Source organism: Macrotis lagotis, chromosome 4 (assembly GCF_037893015.1).
Source record: "Macrotis lagotis isolate mMagLag1 chromosome 4, bilby.v1.9.chrom.fasta, whole genome shotgun sequence".
In the NCBI taxonomy this organism is placed as follows: Eukaryota; Metazoa; Chordata; class Mammalia; order Peramelemorphia; family Peramelidae; genus Macrotis; species Macrotis lagotis.
Genome location: NC_133661.1, coordinates 28173290 through 28192408, shown reverse-complemented (window position 1 = coordinate 28192408; position 19119 = coordinate 28173290). Strand labels below are relative to the sequence as shown.

General features: G+C 34.2%; 1 protein-coding gene across 2 annotated transcripts in view; it reads left to right on the top strand.

Moving 5' to 3' along the window:
- The window catches only part of LOC141520652 (catenin alpha-3-like), a 1797877-nt gene that overhangs the window by 1381836 nt on the left and 396922 nt on the right, over nucleotides 1-19119 (top strand). The gene's annotated exons all lie outside the window — the stretch shown is intronic.

Here is a 19119-nt window from a genome sequence, read left to right as displayed (position 1 = left end):
GCAAATTGGAAGCACTCAATTGTTCCCTTCCCTCATTCCTTTCCTTTCAATTTGTTTTCCCAGAGAGAGGTCAATTTGGCTTGGACTGAACCACATATTAAAGGTCTGAACTAAGGTGGATACTATTTTATCAGAGAGAAGAAAGTGAATGTAGAATGTGAAAAAGTTGAATTTACAAAAAACGTATGGTTTGAGGGAAAGGGAGGAATCAAGAATTACACAATGGATATAAATGTAGAAGACAGAGGTGTTCATACCTTTAGTAGAAATAGTTTAGAGAATGGTTAGAAAAATTTTAAAGAAACAGAGGAGAAGAAAGTGAGGTCACTTTTGGAAGGACTGAGTTAAAGATTCCCCAGTGACATTCACTTTAAAATGGCTAATAAGGACATATATGTTATGAGTGTATTATTGTCGTTTATTTGAATCATTGTTGTGATTACTTGCCTAGAGGCCTAGAATAAGCAAAATCTCCTAAGTTATTTTCTCTATCCTTTCAATGAAGCATTTGAATCTATGGATGCTATGCGAGTTGACAGAGTTCATTCCATTAGGTATTTTTCCTTAGTATACTCTTTGTGGCAGAAAATAGATGATCAAATTGTTAACCTTTAAAGATAGAATTTGATGGAAGCATTAGGATGGTATAAATAGAGTACTTGACTTCAAATGAGTAAGACTTGTAAAACCCCAACTCCGACATTATTAGCTGTGTGGGTTTGGATAGTCATTTAACTTTTCTCAGTCTTAGTTTCCTCATCTATAAGATGGGGACAATAATAGTACTATCTTTCATGATTATTATAAGAAACATTTGAGGCAATACATGAAAAAATACTTTGCTAATATTCAAATTTATAATAGCAACAATTATTGTGATTTGTATTACTTTCAGACTGTCATTTTATTGAATGGACAAAATGGAGATACCCTAAAATAATTAAGAGAATGCTAGGCTTGAGATCAAGAAGTTGTGAGGTTCAACTTTTGGCGCAGAATTTTTTAGTGTGACTCTAGGCAAGTCATTTAATAACTGTCTAGACCTAGAAGGAAGGGCCAATTTTATTATTTTACAGTTGAGAAAAGATTACTCTATAAATGTCAAAATCTGGATTTAAAACCAAGTCCTTTGACTTTGGTTCCAATTTTCTCTCCATTGAACTAACCTATTTATTGTTTCTCCTTAGAAATCTCTCCTGCAGTAGAAAATACTGAGATTATAATTACTGAAAAGACTCATTTTGGGGTTTAGTATCCCTAGTGCCTGGTACAAAACCTCGAGTGTGGTAGGTAGTTAAGACATATTTGCTGAATTAAATTGAACACAGGAATCAATCAATAAGCCAAATGAACTTAATGAAAATCTGGTAACATATCAGTACATTGGGGGCATTACACAGTTGTTATGTGTGACACCATAATGGAGAACCACCAGAATGGATCCAATTATATCCTTTGAATGCACTTGTTCAAAGGCAGAAGGAGAGGCAGTTCTCTATAGAGATCTCTTTGTAGCTAGAAACTTGACAAAAATTCCCAATGTACTGAGAGGTAAGAATTAGAGGGAAAAAGTAATGTTTTGTCCAATTTCATTTTGTTGCAACTCAAGTAGTTGTAGTAGTGATTGTTTTTCTTTCCCTAAATGGTCTGTTAAAAAAAAACCAAAAAAACAAAAGCAATCACAAAATTACTCCTGTGGTATTCATGATAGTGAACTGAAAACCAAAGGGCATGTTCAGTTTTGTAATTTTTTGTTCCTTTCCTTGAATTTAGTCTTGCTTATAAAAGTAGAGTTATCCAGGTCAAAGGATTCAAAACAAAACAAGGGAGTGGTTAAAGATATAAAAAATGCACCCATTGGCTGCCTGCTGGGAGTATTTATTTCACATGTGCATCTGATGTATGTGTGTGTGTGTTTAAAATAACTTGAGTCTTCATGTGTAGAGTTAAGGAAAAAAATTAGTCTGGAAATGAGAAACCTTGGAATTTCTTTGCCATTTGACAGTGGTCAAGGTTAGGTCAGTTCAATTTATGATTATGTGTTCCCTCACGGTCATGCCCACTTCTCAAATTTTGTATAATTCTGTGATCCTGGAAACACTAAATTTACATGGAAGAGTGGTATTGGCTTTAGCCATGTCTCAAAAATGCTCCCATCTAATATCTTATTTCCTGCACAGGAGTAACAGAAGGGGTTCATTCTGAGCTAGTTCTTTGGATGAAGAACACAAGTACTATGATATGTCTGTGGTTTACATTAATAGCCATAAATTTGGATATAAAAGAAAACACTGTCATGGTTTCATGTTTGAGTAACTTTCCTGAGGGCAGTGTGGTACAGGGGAATACTGAGCGGAGCTGGAGAATTTATCTTGATCTTACATTTTGTCATTTGTGAGACTTTAGTGACATCATTTAATTTTTGTTATCTCACTATCCTCCCCTTAAAAAATAGGGAGATGGAATTATTGATTTCTGATATTTCTTCTAGCCCCCATTTCTTTTGTTTGGTTCTCCTTTATTTTGAACTTCTTACAATGATGCGCCAAAGTAGCATAGAACATTCTTCCTTTTGCTTTGGAGTTTCACATTTTTCTACCATTCTTCCTGTCCTCCCTCTCTCACGGTAGCAAACAATCTGATATAGGTTGCACATGTATGATCTTGTTTAACTTGTTTCCATATTAGTCATGTTGTGAAAGAAGAGCTGGAATGAAAGTGGGAAATGATCATGTGAGAGAAAGAAGCAATATTAAAGAAGTTTTAAAAAGTGACCATAATATTCCATTCTCTTCATTTAGACACCGAAGGTTTTTCTCTGGATATGGAGGGTAATCTCTCCAGATTGTCCTTCATCAGTAAATTGCTAAGAGGAACTGTGTCCCTCATAGTTGATCATATTACAGTGTGGCTTTTAATGTGTAAAATGATTTCTTTGTCCTAGTCATTTTATTCAGTATTGATTCATGCAAGTCTTTCTTTTTATTATTTATATTTTTAATTTTTAATTTTCATTTTTACCCATTGTACATGTGTATTTCCAACTTACAAAATTTCCCTCCACCTTTCCTTCCCACCCCCAACCCTCAGTTTGGCATTTTAAATACATATTTTGTTTAACATATTTACAAATTAGTAATTTTTAGCATGAGGAATTAGGATTATGGGAAAGGGATACATAAGGGATTCTTTTTATAAAGTGTTCATCAGATTTGGTAGGGGTGTTTTTTTTTCTGTGTATATTGTTTTGCTTTGTTTTTCTTCCTCTGTTTGGCAATAATATGGTCCATAAACAACCTAATACAGTTGTCCAAAGTCTCTGGACTGTCAAGAGGAGTTGCTTCCATCAAGGTTGTTCATCTATAATGTTGTTGATGTGTACATTATTCTCTTGGTTCTACTCCCTTCACTCAGCATCATATCCTGCAACTCATTTTATGCTTCTCTAGAGTCTGACCATTTATGCTTTCTTATAGAACAATAATATTCCATAGTATTCAGGTACCATAACTTGTTTAGCCATTGCCCAATTGATGGGCGTCCTCTCAATTTCCAATTCTTTGCCACTATAAAAAGCTGCTATGAATATTTTGGAACATGTAGGACTTTTCCCATTTTTTACAATTTCTTCTACATATATTTCTAGAATTGGAATTATAGGAGCAAAGGGTATGAACAGTTTAATTGCTTTTTGGTTGTAGTTCCATATTGCTTTCCAGAAAGTTTGGATCCGTTCACAACTCCACCAGCAATGCATCAATGTCCCAATCCTCCCACAGCCTTTCCAGTATAGATCATCTTCCCTTTTTCTCACATCTAGGCTAAACTAACAGGTGTGAGATGATAATTCAGTATTCTTTTAATTTGCATTTCTCTAATCAATCGTAATTTGGAGCATTTTTTCATATGGTTATATATAGCTTTAATTTCTTTGTTTGAAGAAATTCATCTCTTCATATCCTTTGACCATTTATCAATTGGAGAATGACTTGTGACCTTATAAATTTGATGCACTTCTCTATATATTTTAGAAAAGAGACCTTTATGAGAACTCCTAGTTGTGATGATTGTCACAGCTTTCTGCTTTTCTTCCATTTTTGGCAGCATTTATTTTATTAGTACAAAACCTTTTTTAATTTATTGTAGTCAAAATCATTCATTTTGCAGTTTATAGTATGCTCTAATTCTTGTTTGGTCATAAATTTTCCCTTTCAATAGAGTAGAGAGAGGGATTTTGTCTATTAATTTATCTATGGTATTGCTTTTTTATGTCTAAATCCTGTACTCATTTTGACCTTATTTTGATATAAGATGTTAGATGTATTTTTATGCCTTGTTTTTGTCATACTATTTACCAGTTTTCCCAAAAATTTTTGTTGAATAGTCTCATCCCAAAGGCTGATGTCTTCAGTTTGTCAAATAGTGGATTGTGTAGTCATTTACTGCAGTTTCTTTTGAACCTATCCTAACCCACTGATCCATTTCTCTATTTCTTAACCAGTACCAGGCAGTTTTGATGACTGCTGCTTTATAGTATAGTTTTAGATCTGGTAGAGCCAGACTACCTTCCTTCATGTTTTTTTCATCAGTTCCCTTGGTAGTTTAGTATGGCACTGAATAAGCAATTTAATTTTGGTATCATTGTTATTTTTATTATATTAACTCGACTTAATCATGAGCATTTGACATTTTTCCAATTGTTTAGATTGACTTTTATTTGGGAGAGCTTTATAATTGTGTTCATACAGTTTCTGGGTTTGTCATGGGAGGTAGAGTCCCAAATATTTAATGTTGTCTAGAGTTTTTTAAAATGAAACTTCTCTTTCTGTATCTTGTTCTTGGGCTTTGTTGTTAATATATAGAAATGCTTATGGATGGGTTTATTTTATATCCTGTTCCTTTGCTTAATTTGTTAATTGTTTCAAGGAATTTTTTAGATGATTTTCTTCTAGTTAAACCATCATATCATCTGCAATGAGTGGGAGTTTCTCCTCCCCATTGCCAATTCTGATTGCTTCAAATTCTTTTCCTTCTTTTATTGCTACTACTAGAATTTCCAGTATTATATTGAATAGTAATGGTGATAATGGGCATCTGAATTTATTGGAAATGCTCTAATTTTCTTCCTATTAAATTTAATATTTGTTGATGGTTTTAGATTGACAGTTTATTATTTTGCAGAAAGCTCCATTTATCCCTAAACTTTCTAGCATTTTAATAGGAATGGATGTTTTATTTTATCAAAGGATTTTTCAGCATATATTGAGATATTCATATGGATTCACTTGGTTATACTATTGATATGTTTAATTATGTTGACTGTCTCCTAAAGTTGAACCAATCCTGACTGCTTGGTATAAATCTAATCTGATCATGGTTTATCATCCTGGTAATAACTTACTGTAGTCCATTGTTAAAATTTTATTTAAGATTTTTGCATCAATATTCATTAGGGAGATTGCTCTATAATTTTCTTTGTCCATTTTGGTTCTTCCTGGTTTAGATATCAGCACCATGTTGGTGTCATTAAAGGAGTTTTGCCAAACTCCTTTACCCTTATTATTTTATTTTTATTTTTATTTTTTTAGTTTTTGTAGGGCAATGGGGGTTACGTGGCTTGCCCAAGGCCACACAGCTAGGTAATTATTAAGTGTCTGAGACTGGATTTGAATACAGGTACTCCTGACTCCAGAGCCAGTGCTCTATCCACTGTGCAACCTAGCTGCCCCCACTCCCCTATTTTTTAAATAGTTTATGGAGAATAGGTATTAACTATTTCTTAAATATTGGGTAGAAGACACTTGTAAATCCATCTGGAACTGGAGACTTTTTCATTTTTTTCATTTTTTTTCTTTTTTAGGTTTTTGCAAGGCAAATGGGGTTAAGTGGCTTGCCCAAGGCCACACAGCTAGGTAATTATTAAGTGTCTAAGACTGGATTTGAACCCAGGTACTCCTGACTCCAGGGCTGGTGCTTTATCCACTATGCCACCTAGCTGCCCCGTGGAGTCTTTTTCTTAGGGAGGTTATTGATCGTTTCTTCAATTTCTTTTTTCTGAAATGGAATTATTTAAATAATTTATTTCCTCTTCTGTTAATCTGGGCAGTTTCTATTTTTGTAAATATTCATCCATTTCACCCAAATTGCCCAATTTATTGGAATATAGTTTGGTAAAATAGCTCTGAATTATCTCATTAATTTCCTCCTCATTGGTGGTTAGCTCACCCTTTTCATTTTTGATACTGGTAATTTGATACTAAAATCTTTTTTCTTTTTTTAAAATCAGATTCACCAAAGGTTTGTCTATTTTATTGGCTTTTTCATAAAACCATCTTAGTTTAATTATGAGATCAATGATTTCTTGCTTTCTATTTTATTAATTTCCCCCTTGATTTTCAGAAATTCTTATTTGGCATTTAATTTAGATTGTTTAATTTGTACTTTTTCTAGCTTTTTAAGCATACCCAATTCATTGATCTCTTCTTTCTCTATTTTATTCATATAGGCATTTAGAGATATGAAGTTTCTCCTCAAAACTTCCTTGAGTGCACCCCCAAAATTTTGGTAGGATGTCTCATTATTATCATTTTCTTGGATATAATTATTGATTTTTTTTCTATTATTTGTTGTTTGAGCCAACCTTTATTTAACATAAAGATATTTAGTTCCCCATTAGTTCTTGGTTTTGTCTTTCCCTGATCCTTTATTACATGTAATTTTTATTGCATCATTGCATCATTGTCTGAGAAAAGTGTATTTATTATTTCTGCCTTTCTACATTTGATTGTAAGGTTTTTGTGCTCTATTACATGGTCAGTTTTGGTGAAGGTGCCATGTATCTCCATTTAGTTTTATCCAGAGATCTATCATATCCAAGTTTTATACAATTTCATTGTCCTTCTTAACTTCCTTCTTGTTTATTTTTTGCTAGATTTATCTAGTTCTGAGAGGAGGAGATTGAGAGCTCCCATTATTAAAATTTTACTGTCTATTTCTCCTTCTAATTCACTCAACTTTTCCTGTAGGAATCTGGATGCTATACCACTCAGTGCATACATGTTTACTAATGATATAGCTTCTTTACCAATTGTGCCTTTTAAGAATATGTAGCTTCCTTCCTTATACCTTTTAATGATATTGACTTTTACTTTGTCTCAGATAAGTATTACTGCCTAATTGTTTTTTACTTCCACTGAGGCATGGTATATTTTCCTCCACCCTTTTACCTTTACTCTAAGTGTATCTCTCTGCTTCAGATGTGTTTCTTGTTAAACAATATATTGTAGGATTTTGGTTTTTATTCCAATCTGCTATCCATTTCCATTTTATGGGACAGTTCATCCCATTCACATTTACAGTTAAGATTACTAATTCTAGGGGTGGCTAGGTGGCACAGTGGATAGAGCACTGGCCTTGGAGTCAGGTGTACCTGAGTTCAAAGCAGGCCTCAGACACTTAATAATTACTTAGCCGTGTGGCCTTGGGCAAGCCACTTAACCCCCTTGCCTTGCAAAAAAACAAGATTACTAATTCTTTATTTCCCTCTTTGCTATCTTTCTCCACTTATATTTATCTCTTTCCTTTTCTCTTTTTTTCTTCTCACAGAAAGTTTACTACCTTTCCCCTTTGACTTTTCTTTTAGGAATTTAGCTTTGTTTATTTCACTTATACCTTCCCTTCCCTTTTATCAGTCCCTTCTTCCCTTATCTTTCCCATTCCCTGCCCCCCCCTTCCCTCTTGATTAAGTTATATTTTTAAACCCAAATGAGAATGTGTCTTATTCCTTCACTAGGCTAAATCTATTGGATAGAATTTACTCAGCATTTACCTTCTCTCTTCTTTCCATGTAAAATCTTTGTGCCTCTTCCCTTGGTGATTTAATATTATTAAACAGGTATCATTAAACAGAGTTCAATTATTTGATTCCTTGAAAAGCTCCTATTGTCATCAAGATATCATCACAGATTGCTTCCTTGATTGCTTGATTAGCAGCATTGACTCAAATTGCAATAAAATTATTATCATTATTATTATAAACTTTTTTTTACCTTACCCCATTTTCAAGTATCTTTCAAGTACACACAGTCCTCTTTATGATCCAAAGTATCTTCCATAGCCATAGCATTTCTTGAATTCTTTGTACCCATCACCCTAGCCTATTTTCCTTCACACTTTACTCCCCCCCTCTTGTTAAGTGATCCAAGGCCAATTGTCTTTCCCTCTTTACCCCCCTCCCAAGGGTAATTATCCCCTTGATAAATGAAGCACCAGAAACTAATCTAATTAACTGTAAAAATATTTATGATCTCTAAGTACTGGGAGGCTCTGGAGGTCTCACTGAGAACTTTACAAATGATTGTAACAGAGAAATTGTTTAGGTCCTCCCAGTTTGTGATACCCTCATTAGACAAGGTGCTTAGCACCTTGTGATTAAAGTGAATCATAGTCTAATGAGACACTTAAGGTGAAGTTATCACTCCTGCTTTTTTTTTTTCAGGGCTTTTTGTCTAATATATATTATATATATATGTATATATATGTATATGTATATAAATATATATATATATGCATATATATGTATATGTATATATTTAGGTTTTTGCTAGGCAATGGGGTTAAGCGAGTTGCCCAAGGCCACCCAACTAGGTAATTACTAAGTGTCTGAGGCTGGATTTTAACTCAGGTATACCTGACTCCAGGGTTGGTGCTCCACCCACTGCGCCACCTACCTGTCTTAAATATATTGATGTGATCTTGAACCTCTTTAATTGAGAGACAAATCCAATTATCCCCCTATCCTTTAAGTTCTTCTCTTCAATTACATTCTACCATCTGATTTTCCTGATAGAATTAAATTCTAAAAAATTAGCATTGTTACATTTTCCCTTTTAGGGACCAATCATTGTTTAAAAGAATTTTGTTTTTTCAGTCCCCTTTTACATTTACCTTTTTTTAAAATATAACTCTTCAGTTGTGTATTTGGCAATTTATTCTCTCTTCAGTTCTGGTCTTTGTCTCAGGAAATTCTGGAAGTCCTATTTCATTGAACATCCATACTTTTCCTGACAGTATATGCTGAATTTTGCAGGGTAGTACATTCTAGGTTATAATCCCAGGTCCATTGTGCTCCAAAATATGTTATTCCAGTTCTTCTGATCTTTCAATGTTGAGGCTGATAGGTCCAGACTAATTTTAGCCTGATTGTTTTACCTTTATATTTGAATTGTTTTTATTTGCTGTTTGCAATAGTCTCTCTTTTATTTGATATTTCTGGAATTTGGTTATCACAACCCTTTGAGTTTTTATCTTGGGGTCTCATTCTGGAGGGGTTCCATGGATTCTTTCAATTACTACATTGTTATCTTGTTCTAGTAAGTTGGGGCAGTTTTCCCTTATAATTTCCTGCATGATGTTTTCCAGGTTCTTCTGTTGGTCCAGGCTTTCTATTAGTACAGCGTTAAGTAGATTGTCTCTCCTGGATCTGTTTGACAGGTCATTCAGTTTCCCTAGGATGTACTTTACATTTTCTTCAATTTTTTTCAGCCTTTTTGTTTTGTTTGATGGAATCTTGTCACCTTGTAGATTCATTAGTTTCTAGTTTCAATCCTAATTTTTAGGATTTTATTTTCTTCAATTAATTTCTGTGTTTCCTTTTCTGGTTGATTATTTATACTTTTAATGGAGTTGATTTCTTTGGTCAACTTGTCACAGTTTTCCTGCATGACATTTATTTCTTTTTTTTCCCATTTTTCTTCTACCTCTCTTCTTTGTTTTTTAAATTCTTTTGTAAGCTCTCTACTTTCTTCTTCAGACATGGCATTGCTGTGATCTTTGTCTATGCAGTATTTTTCTATAGTGAACACTTTTTTAGCATTTTTGTTCTGGGGAATATGGAGTCTACTTTCAAGCTTTTATTTTACTGGGGCTGGGGTCTTATCCCTGGCTTGTTGTTGGCCAAGATGTTGCCTATGCAGTCTAGGCCTTACCTTTTCAGAGGTTTGGTTCCTCCTTTATGTCCAGGTTCTGACTTAACAGAGGATTGTTTCCAACCCAGTCCTGTCTTTTACCCTGGTGTTCTCAGGGTTCAGACTTTGTTTAGGGTTGGGATCTTCCCTGCTGGCTTGCTATCTAGCTGCCAGGACCTCTGTAATTATTAAGGCATTGGGACCTGGACTCCACTGTGGCTAAAAGCCTCCTGCTGATTTCCCTGTTCTCTAGCTTGCTAGACTTTACTTCCTCTTTCCCCCAAACATACAGACCACAGAAATTCTTCCATGATGTCTACTGTTGAAAACTTCTTTGAATCTTCTCTTTGTCTTGGTGGGATCTGTAGTGTGAATGTCAGAGTAGAGGCTTCATTTGTCTTTGATAGGGAAAGGCTCCAGGAGTAGGTTAGTTTTGTGCCACCATCTTGGCTCTGCACTGGAAGTCTATACATTTATTTCTAGATTTTTTTTAAACCCAACTGCTCATGACTTTTTACAAAATAATAGTATTTCATAACATTCATATACTATTACTTGTTTGGTCTTTTCCAAATTGATGGGCATTACCTCAATTTCCAATTCTTTGCCAATACAAAAAGAACTATTATAAATATTTTGTACAAGTGAAACTTTCCCCCATTTTATGATCTCATTAAGATATAAACCTAATAGTGATGTTGCTAGATCAAAGGATATGCAGTTTTATTTGGGTATAGTTTCAAATTGCTTTCCAGAATGAATGGATCAGTTCACAATTCCACCAAGAATACATTTATGTCTTAGTTTTTCCACATCACTTCCAATATTGATCATTTTCCTTTTTTGTCTTTTTGTTCCATCTGTTTGATGTGAGGTGATAGCTCAGAGATGTTTTAATTTGCATTATTCTAATCTCTTATGACATGCTGTATTTCTTCATATTACTATAGCAAGCTTTAGTCTTTTAATCTGAAAATTATCTGTTCATATGTTTTGACCATTTATCAATTGAAGAATACTTTATTTACTTTTCCAACTATATACAAAAGTAGATTTTAACCAATCATTTTTGCAAGGCTTTGAGATTTGCAATTTTTCCTCCCCCCCCTTTTCCTATTCTCTTCTCTGAAGAGAAAGCAATCTGATGTCAGCTTTACATTTGCAACTATGCCAATCATTGATTGATATTGAATGTGTTCTTATGGAAGAATCAGATCCAAATGGAAGTAAGAAATCATTAGAAATAAAAGGAATTACATAAAAATAATACTTTGATAACTTTTAAAAATTGAAGACAATCAACTTTGATCTTCATTTAAACTCCATAGATACTTCTCTGTATAGGGATAGTATTTTGCATCACAAGTCCCTTAAAATTTTCTTTGATATTTGTGCTGTTGAAATAATCAAGTTTATCACGGTTGATCATCATCCCATGTTATTGTTAATGTGTATAGAATTCTTTTGTTTCTGCTCATTTCACTAAACATCAATTCACACTAGTCTTTCCAGGCTTTTTGGAAATCTCATCCCTAATATTTTCTTATGGAACACTAGTGTTCCATCACATAAATATTTGCCACAATTTGTTCAGCCAGTTTCCTCAATTTCCAATTCTTTGCCACTATGAAAAGAGCTGCTATGCATATTTTTATGCATGTGGTGTTTTTACCTTTTTTTCATGATCTCTTCATGTTACAGACCCAGTAATGCTATTGCTGGATCAAAGAGAATGCACATTTATATTGCCCTTTGGGCATAATTCCAAATTGCTTTCAAGAAAGGATGAATCAGCTCAGAACTCCACTAGCAATTCATTAGTGTCCCAGTTTTCCCACATCCCCTCCAACAACGATCATTATTATTTCTTATCATATGAGAGATGTGAAGAGGTGTCTCAGAGTTGCTTTAATTGCATTTCCCTAATTATAATGATTTAGAGATTTTCTTATGACTAGAGATAGTTTTGACTTCTTTGTCTGAGAATTAATTACTTGTATTCCTTATAAATTTGACTCAATTATTGATATATTTTATAAGTGGGTCCTTTATTAGAAACACTAGTTGTGAAAATTGTTTCCCCACTTTTTGCATTCTTTCTAATCTTGGTTGCATTGGTTTTATTTATGAAAAACCTTTTTATTTCCTTTCATCCTTTCTCATATGTAGTTTTCTTTCTTTTTCCCATTATTTTTCCTCTGTAGAGTAGGGCAAATTTCTAGACGAAATTGGGAATATATATCATTCTCTCTTTGTACATATCTGTTGAGAGTAAAATTAATTCAGTGACTACAGTCTCTCTACTATAATAGGTCCTTTGTGCCTCTTCTTGTGGTGTTAATCATCTTCTAATATCTCTGATTTGTTTTCCCAGTAAAATACTTTTTCATGCCTTTATTATGTTATACTTGAATTGAACCTCCACCCTCTATGAAAGTATTCTCCTTTCAACTATCCTGATAGAAATTTAATGCCCAAGAGCCATTATTACCATCATAATCAATTTGTACACACCCCATTTGTTCAAGTATATTGTCTCCAAATATCCCAATAGAAATATAACCATCATGAGTTAAAATGTTATCACATTATGATCAATTTGTATCCATAGCCTCTGAGTATCCTCAGTATCCTCCCTGCAACTATCCCAAGAGAATTGCAACCTTCCTGAATTGAAGAAAATAATCACAGGACTTCCACCACCCCAAAAAACCCTTTAAATGAAGTCTCTAAATAGACCCCCCTATAGTGACAGAATCCACAAAAAAACCCAAAACGATGTGCATCAAACTCTCAATTCAACATGGAGGAACTTCAGAAAAGGTCTGTTTCATATGGGTAAGAGGGGGATTTTAGTCCATCTTAGTTATGAGAACTGAAAAACCAGGAGGAGATGCTAAAGTACAGAGCAACTTAGGTCTGGACTCAGGAAGCCAGTGATTCTGTAGACCAGCATTCAAGGTCCCAACCTCAGCTTGAAAGACAAAGTTTGAGTCTCAAGGAATGCTGGTGTTGCAGACAGGACTAGGTTGGGCTACTCTAACTCAGGAACAACTCACTAGCCCTGAAACACCTAACGCAAATGATAAGCCAAGGACTAGAGCCCTGACACCAGCACAAAAAAACTTGGGGCTGTGCCCTCCTTAGGAAAAGAAATTAACTATCAAAAGGAGGTTAAAAAGTACAAACTGTAAAAAAGTTTCTATTCTGACTTGAATGAGGAAAAACACCATCTCAGAAGATAAGAGCAGTGACAAAATACCTACAAGTGAATATTCTAGAAGGCAAAGTCCAAGTCTCATTTCTAAAATATATAGAGAATTGTATCAAATTTATAAGGTCACAAGTCATTTCCCAACTGATAAATAATCTGAGGATAAGAACAAACTATTCAAATGAAGAAATTAAAGCAATATATAATCATAGGAAAAATGGCTCCAAATCATTTTTTATTAGAGAAAAACAAATTACAACAACAATAAGATATCATATCACACCTATCAGATTAACCAAGATGAGAAAAATGGAAAATGATCAATGTTGGAGAGGTTGTAGGAAGACTGGGGCATTAATGCATTGCTGGTGGAATTGTGACTGAATCAACCTTTCTGGAAAGCAATATGAAACTATGTCCAAAGAGCAGTAAAAACTGTTCATACCCTTTGACCCAGCAATTGCAATTCTAGGTCTATATCCAGAAGAAATTATTTTTAAAAAATGGAAAAGTCCTACATATTTCAAAATACTCATAGCAGCTCTTTTTTGTAGTGGCAAATAATTGGAAATTGAGGTGATATCTATGAGTTGGGGAATGGCTAAACAAGTTATGGAATATCATATGAATACTAGGGAATACTATTGTTCTATAAGAAACCATAAATGGTCTAAGTATGGAATAGAGAAGTATGGAATGACTTACAGGACCTGATGCTGAGTACAGGCAGTAGAACCAAGAGAACAATGTACACATCAACAACAACATTGTGAAATGAACAACCTTGCCTAAGGTGTTTGAGGGTTAGTGGGTTGTTCCTGAGTGAGAGTAGCCCAACCTAGTCCTGCCTGCTACACCAGCATTCCTTGGGACTCAAAGGAGTCCCCAGCTGCGGTTGGGACCTTGAATGTTGGTCTATAGCACCACTGACTTCCTGAGTCCAGACCTAAGTTGCTCTGTACTTTAGCATCTCCTCCATAAGATGGGCTAATATCTCCCTTTTACCCATATGAGACAGACCTTTTCTGAAGTTCCTCCATGTTGAGTTGAGAGCTTGTTTAATACTGCCTTTTTTGTGGATTCTGTCACTATAGGGAAGGGGTCTATTTAGAGACTTCATTTAAAGGGTTTTTTTGGGGGGGAGTAGAAGTCCTGTGATAATTTTCTTTAATTCAGGAAGGTTGCGATTCTCTTGGGACAGCTCCTCTCAACAGTCCAAAGATCTAGGAAAAATGTATCTGACTGGCTATAGACTATATTATTTTCAACCAGGGGAAGAAAAACAAAGCAAAACAACACACACACACACACACACACACACACACACAGAGAGAGAGAGAGAGAGAGAGAGAGAGAGAGAGAGAAACAAAACGCAACCCTTCAGAATTTGATGAACACTTTATAAAAATTATCTCTTATGTATCTTTTCCCCTTAATCCTAATTTTTCATGCCTAAAATGACTAATCTGTAAACATATTTATCAAAATATATATGTACAAAGCTAACCTTACTGTTAGCTGCTGAGGGGAAGGAGTGGATGGGAAGGGAGGGTGGAGGGAAATTTTGTAACTTAAAAATATACATGCAAAATAAATAAACTTAATAAAAATTTTATAAGGGAAAAAAAGGTTACAAAAAAGAGAGAAAAGCACTGGGATTTTCCTAGCTTTATGCCACCATCTTGGCTCCATCTCCAGAAATCTCCTTCCATACCCTTTTCTGACACTTTGTAAATCTTTTAGTAAGTCATTACTTTTAGCTTATAACAAAATATCCAAGCCCATAAGAAATCTAGTCTTTACTTAGAGATTTTCAAGTAATGGTTAAATGACCTTTTGCTAGAAATTTCTTAATGGTGATCCTTCTTTGATGTGAGTAGGTCTAGGTATTTACATTTCTGGTCCTGAGTGTGGGACTTTGAGTCAGAGAGACCTGATTCTTACTATGTTATTTGAGCAAGATGCTTTCTCTCTAGCCTTCCATTTCTGTGCTTATAAACTGGGGATGATAAATGGCATTTGCTTTAGATTATTGAGAAGATCAAATGACTTAGTAAAAATAGCTTAAAGCTCCTTGTAAACCTTAATTTGACATGTAAATTTTATCTATTTTTGTTGTTTAATGACCATTGAAATCTTTTCCAGTGCTCAGAGTCTGTGAAATTATTAACACAACTAAGACTTTGTGAAATATGCCTCAGTGTTTTCACATATTTATTTAACACCAGGAATTCTATACATTCTCTTGGACTTATTCCAATATTCACCAAAATATTTACCTCTGATTCCCAGGCTTCTAACTATCTAGCTCTTTAAATTCATTCTACTCAGGTTTCTTTGAATTTTATTTGTGAATCTATGGTATGATTCATTTTTTTAAGGAAATCTGCCTTTCCCAACATTATTTATAACATTTGAACATACCAGCCATATACAAACAGCAGACATTTTCCCTTGACACTAGACTACAGAAATAGACAGGAATGTTGATAGTGTTAGTTCTTTGCTTTCTTTTAATTCAATTCAGTAAAGTTTTATGAAGAACATTCTATGTAAAGGACATTGCTGGTCCAAAGAAAATGTGAAACATTCCATGTTCTTATGAGACTTACACTCAGAGGATATATATATATATACATATATATATATATATATACACATATATATATGCATATATATATGTAGTGCATATACATGCTATGAACAAAACACACCAACTATATTTTGGAGGTAATATAGGAAATGCAGAACTTAAAATAACACACTGCAGTTTGTAAACTATATTATCCCTAAGGGAAGAGAGCCAAACATTCAGTGTGAACAAACATGATTTGTATCATCTTTGCATAATTCATAGGAAGAAAAATTGCTCAGAAAAAAATCTGTTTTGAAGCTGCTGTAGTTGGATTTGCAGTTAATCCTCAAGATATGTTAATTGTCTTAAAATATTTGAAGGGTTGTCACTTGTAAATAAGGAATATTAAATGCATTCTGATTGGTGCTGCCAGACCAATGTAGGAAGGAGGGGGACAGAAGGCAATTAGGCTTAAAGTTATGAAAAGCTTCCTAACAAACATCAAACATAGTAGTCTTTTATTGTAGGTGCTTCATGTATCTTTTTTATATTGAATCATATAGACTGAAAATGGATTGACTCACCAAAGAAGTGAAGAGGCTTCTCCCCATGCAGATTTTTTCAAGGGAATTCTACAAAACCCCTTATGGGGAGTGTTGATTAGGGGGATTGCTTCTAAATACTGGTGGGAATTGATGCCTCCTTAGTTTCCTTCCAGCTTTTGTAAAATGAGACTTACAGATTTTTATTGTAACTGTAATTGTAAGCTTCCATTATATAACTCATTTTTCATTCAACTTCTTCATGCAAGGGAGATTTTAGCCAATAGTCCATGATATTTTTTTCTTCTGACTTCTGCATTTCAAGAAAATCTCATTTCCTTTCCTTTCCTATTTCATTTCCTTTGTAATCTCATGCATTTTACTTCATGCCCAAAAAGAAAAAAAAAACAGGTTGAGAGATTTGAGGAGTAAAAGCGCTTCACGGTGAATCAAATTTATAAGATCACGAGTCATTCCCCAATTGATAAATGTTCAAAGAATATGAACAGACTGTTTTCAAATAAAGAAAGTAAAGTTATATATAATTATATGAAAAAATGCTCCCATTCATTATTGATTAGAGAAATGCAAATGAAAACCACAATGAGGCATCACCTCAAACCTGTTTGATTAGCCAAGATGAGAAAAAGGGAAAATGATCAATATTGGTGAGGTTGTGGGAGGATTTGGACATTGCTGCATGGGAGTGGAGTTGTGAATAGATCCAACCTTTCTGAAGAGCAGTATGGAATTATGCCCAAAGAGCAATAAAACTGTTCATGTTGTTTGATTAAAGAGATTCCAATTCTTGGTCTATATCCAGAAGAAATTATTTAAAAAGGGAAAAGTCCTACGTGTTTCAAAATATTCATAGTAGCTCTTTTTGTAGTGTCAAAGAATTGGAAATTCAGGTGATGCCCATCAATTGGGGAATGGCTAAACAAGTTATGGTACATGAATACTACAGAATACTATTGTTCTATAAGAAACCATAAATGGTCGGACTCTAGAGAAGCAAGGAATGACATACAGGGTTTGATGCTAAGCAAAGGGAGTAGAACCAAGAAAATAATGTACTCATCAACAATATTATGAGATGGAAACAGCTGCTCTTGACAGTCCAGAGAGCTAGGGCAACTGTATCTGACTGGTTATAGACTATATTATCCCCATCCAGAGGAAGAAAAACAAAACAAAACAAACACAAAAAACGGCCCTTCAAATCTGATGAATACTTTATAAAAATCATCTCTTATGTATCTATTTCCCTTAATTCTAATTCCTCATATCAAAAATTACTAGTTTGCAAATATATTTATCAAAATTTGCATGTACAATGTTAGCCTGACTGTTCCCCGCTGAGCAGAAGGGGGTGGAAAGGGAGGGTGGAATGAAATTTTGTAATTTAAAAATATACATGTGCATATGGATGAAAATAAATTTTAAAAATTCAACAAAATGTTCTTGGAAATTGATGACATACTGATCATCAATAGAATATCAGATCTAGAGAATTAAAAAATTCAGTTAATATTTTGGCTGATAATCTTAGTGGATAAAAGCAAAATGAGAAATCCCCAAGTCAGTCTTCTGAAGGCCCAGACATGGTTCCCTAATCTGTTTCTTTGGAAGATGAATTTCAGATGTTATTTAAATAGACAATGCATCCCTATTTTTGTTTAAGGATCCAAGGGAAATGCATTGATGCAAGATTATTGTGGTAGACTTTAGTTTTAAGAAACAGAAATATACATTGACAAGTCACTCACTGAAGAGAAGATGTCAGCTCTGAGGAAAATTGAAATGTAATGAGAATAACTGATGTACATTTAGTGCTTCTATGTTATCTACCACCCAGTCCCTCTCTTGATCCTTGCCTCTTCAGTATATGTAGTTCAGATAGACTTAAACCCATTTTTCAGATGAACACATACAATTATGGAGAGGTTAAGCAGGGTCACCCATTAGAGAAGAACAGAGTTGAGACTTAAACTCACTTTTTTCCAAAGTAAGGATCTTTCCAGAACACTTCTGTGGGTTCTATCTCTATTTCATAGATCTATAATGAACATATTTAGTTCTCAGGGTAAATTAGCAAAAAAGAAAACTTTAAGGGATTTTTTTTTAAGACCAAAATGGGTGAGTGGGAGAGACTATAGCAATCACTATTAGGATATTACTAAGAAAAACTGTTGCATGAAATTGGGCGGAGGACCAGCTCCACTATGAATATCATTGGGTATATCCTGGGCAGAGAGACAAGAACAAATCATTTCCTGTCTTCACAGAGCTGCTAATTTCTTGGGGTGTGGTAATTTCAGGAGGGAAATCTCTGTAGAATAGAGGGAGGCACAGTGATGAAAAACTGAGTGAGAAATGATATTTGAATGTACCCTTGAAAAGAACCTTAGGGAATCTAAGGGACTGGGGAACACATATATTCTAGACCTGTGTGAACACAATGACTTTTCTTTACATTTTTCCTAGGGATTCATTGCACACTAAACTCTTAGGGGTTCTCTCTGGTAGGAAGTAGCATCCATATTATGACTAGTGAATTCCTAGGTGTGATGGCTGACTGGGATGTAGAATGTTGGAATGGGAGTGATATGAAATAGGGCTAGAAAAGGGTTTTGTGACCACATGATGAAAAATATTTTTTCTATTATGCTATTAAAAACAAGAATAAATCTGAAATAATTTTCCCCAAATTAATAAGTAACTGCTTTGGGGAATCCAGTGGGTACCTGCTATTCCACATAAACTTTATGAGCTGCACAAATTATCAACATGATAATTTCATTTCCATATTGATATTACCTT